The sequence below is a fragment of the Malurus melanocephalus genome, unplaced genomic scaffold (assembly GCF_030028575.1).
Source record: "Malurus melanocephalus ecotype Western Australia unplaced genomic scaffold, MMel_1.1 scaffold_17, whole genome shotgun sequence".
Classification (NCBI taxonomy): Eukaryota; Metazoa; Chordata; class Aves; order Passeriformes; family Maluridae; genus Malurus; species Malurus melanocephalus.
Genome location: NW_026623249.1, coordinates 2,650,376 through 2,653,395, shown reverse-complemented (window position 1 = coordinate 2,653,395; position 3,020 = coordinate 2,650,376). Strand labels below are relative to the sequence as shown.

The 3,020-nt window shown below is 57.1% G+C and overlaps 1 protein-coding gene across 2 annotated transcripts in view; it reads left to right on the top strand.

The window, feature by feature from the left end:
* Positions 1 to 1,853: 1,853 nt before the first annotated feature.
* Positions 1,854 to 3,020, top strand: part of CSNK1E (casein kinase 1 epsilon) — a 22,036-nt gene continuing 20,869 nt past the window's right edge. For both annotated transcript variants that reach the window (XM_057388335.1, XM_057388342.1), the window contains exon 1: positions 1,854 to 2,065. The gene's annotated coding sequence lies outside the window, so the exon portion shown is untranslated. The remainder of the gene's footprint in view (positions 2,066 to 3,020) is intronic.

The following is a 3,020-nucleotide window of genomic DNA, read 5'->3' as shown; positions in this document are numbered from 1 at the left end:
CCTTGCCTTCATTGGCAAGCACCTGTCTTTCAAACTAAGACAACAGATCACATGGCTAGCCAGCACTAAATGCTTGATTACAATTCAATTAAGGGAATGTTTCTAATTAAGGATTCTTATTTTAAGCTGTCAATGATTAAAATAAATGTAGCTGAAGTGTCCGTACACACTCCAATTTCATTGCCATGGGCTGCATCTACATTTCTTTACATTCCCTCCCACTGCCTCAGTCAGCAACTGGAGGAGAGTTGGCATGGCTACTGTCCACCCAGATCTTACACCTGCAAAACAGTGTCACCCCAAACTCTGTTCCCACCAGGCATTCTGAGAGCTGCTTCTCCTGCATGCCGATTGAAATCCACCCTTCTCAGCTCTGTGTCAGAGCCCACCTTGCTCAGTGGCTGTATGAGCCTGCCACTTGCAGCAAAATCATGAGCAGTGCTGGGCTTCAGCAAATCCCYTCTCCACTGATGTGCACCCACCCAGGGAAGGACAGAAACCCTCAGCTGGATCCAGCAGTGGCTGCATACTATTACTTGCCTTCCCATCTGCTTTACTATTACATAAGCTGTGAAAAAACAGAGGTTCAATGGAGCATGTGTAAGGAAATGTCATTACTATGAAAAACTCAATTAAATTTTAAATTCTCCAAGTGGAGGCAAAGTTCTGTAATAAAACAGGCCCAGCAGTGAGAGAGAGATGCAGCACTGTTTCCCTAAGGCTTGCGTAAATGAGGAGCTATTCCCAGGACTCAATGGCCAGTCACTGTGGGCAATGGCTGGCAGGGAGATTCAGAAGGTTGCAGCTCCCCATCTTGGTATGACTTGAAGCAATGACTGCTTTCTGCAGTGCGCAGTGCCAGCACAGCTGCAGCTTGGGCCTCTTGGGCCTCTGTGCTTACGCTGCGTGTTTGGAAACATGCATCAGGGTCCTGGCTTAGAAGCACCTAAAGGCTGTTGTGGTATGGGGGCTCCTGAGTTCTTTCCCATCACACTTATCTCCAGCCATGAACTGGGGTGCTTGACTTTGGGATGGCTGTGCCAAAGCAGTTCCTGAACCCTAGTGAAGCATCCTTTGGTGCCTCCAAAGCTGGGCAGCATCTGGCTTTTGCACTACAGGCCTCTGGTCTTCCAGCTCACACTACACTGGACTACAGCCTTTCCTGCGGTCCTGCTCCCAGAGCTCTCAACAGCTCCTCCATCGTCCTTTGCACATCCAGACCCAATCTCCCMGGAGCTCTGCTCCTACACCCCCATAAAAGTCCGATACATGCTGGCTGCTCCCCCTGACTCCTGGGGGGTAGCCTTAGCTTTGCACCCATCTAGTGGTGGGTACCTCGTGGACCTCAGTCTGTCCACATTAGTTTTTATGTGTGTGCTTCATTATTCGTGTGGATTGCAAATGCGTCACTGAAGTAGTGACCCCATTTCTGAGGGGAGTGGACTGAGAAGCCCTGATACTGTGGGCTTGAGGCCTCATGGGCCTTCCTGATGGACCCCCGTTTGAYATGCACTGCCAGGGCAATGGGACCCAGCACCTCGTTTGATCATCCCCAAGCGGAGACACCCTCCTGTGGGGAGCTGCCCCACTGCCCCCGATCGCAGTGGAGTGGGCTGTTGTCCCATTTTGAGAAAAAACCTTCAGYGGAGTCGCGTCCCCCAAATCCCAGCCCGTGTGTGTGTGCCCCGCTTGCCGGAGTAGAAGGCAAGCGGGTGGGAAGGCGTCGGGAGCGGCGGCGGTTGCGCCTTTAACGGCGGGCGGAGGAGGAGGCGGAGGAGGAGGAGGGCCGGGGCTGCGCTGGGTGACATCAGTGGGTTTGGCTCCGGGGCTCAATGGAAACTGGGTGAGCACCGGGCTGTGCCGAGCACACGCCGGCTAGAGGGGACGGCGAGCGGGCGGGAGGCGGCAGGCAGCGCCGCGCCGCGCCGAGCCGAGCGAAGGAGGGACGCGCCGGGCACGGCCGCCACCAGCCCTCCCCAATCCTCCGTCATCCTCCCTGCCGCGGCCGCCTGGCCCCCTGACAGCCGGCGGAGCAGCATCCCCACACGGCCCCCTTCCCGTCAGGGTGGGTATGGGGGGCGCCCGTCCGCATCTTGGGGCGCAAACCCCGGGGGAAAGGCGGCCCCTCCGGCTCTTTGTGTGCGCGGAGGGAGGGGGAGGGGGCGGGGGAGGAGAGGGCAGGGCGCGATGCGTCGGGCCGGGGGGGGGGCGCGGGGGACAAAATCCCCTTTGTGGGGGCGCGGAGAAGGGGTCGTCCCCTCCGCCACCGACAGATTTTGGGGGGGGCGCCCCCCCCCTTCTCCGCTTTCTCCGCCTGCCGGGGCCCTGCCTGGCCGACGGCGGACGAGCGGGGAGGGGATGCCGTGTGTTGTCGGCGGGGATCTTTGGGGGTCCCATCGGGGGGCCACCCCCTGGGGGATTTAACCCTCCACCCCTTCCGTTCACTGATGCTCCTGGTTTCCCTCCCGGGCCCCCCTCATCGCCTGTTTCGTGGGAGAAGGGGTGTCTGCGTTTGGGGGGGACTGTGGGGATCGGTGTTTCTCTTGTGGGGGGCGATAGGGGCGGGGGTCGATGGCCGCGGCCGGGAGCGAGGCGGGGGACGAGCAGAAGTTCAGCGCCGTTCCCGGGGGTGGCAGCTTTTTGTTACCTACCCGGAAAAATAACAGCCCGGGTACGGCTGTCTTCGCGTAGTGTTTGCCTGTAGGGGGTGGGGGTGTAAGGGACATATTTATTCTTTTTTTTGTGTGTGTCCCCCCCCCTTCCCTGTTTTCCTGTTGTGGCTATTTCTTCCTCAAATGTAGTTCAAACGCTCTGTGCTTGGGTTTTCTTTTCTCTCCCCATCTTATTTGCTGTCTCCTTTCTGTAAGTGTCTAAGGGTCTGGAGGGGTTTAGTGTTTCGCATTTCAATCAAAATGTAATTATTTTCTTTTTTCCTTTCATTTGAAAGCCAGTTCAAATTACTGTTTTCCCAGCCTCTTCCTTTTTTTCCCTTCAAACACTACCATGCCCCTACCCCCCCC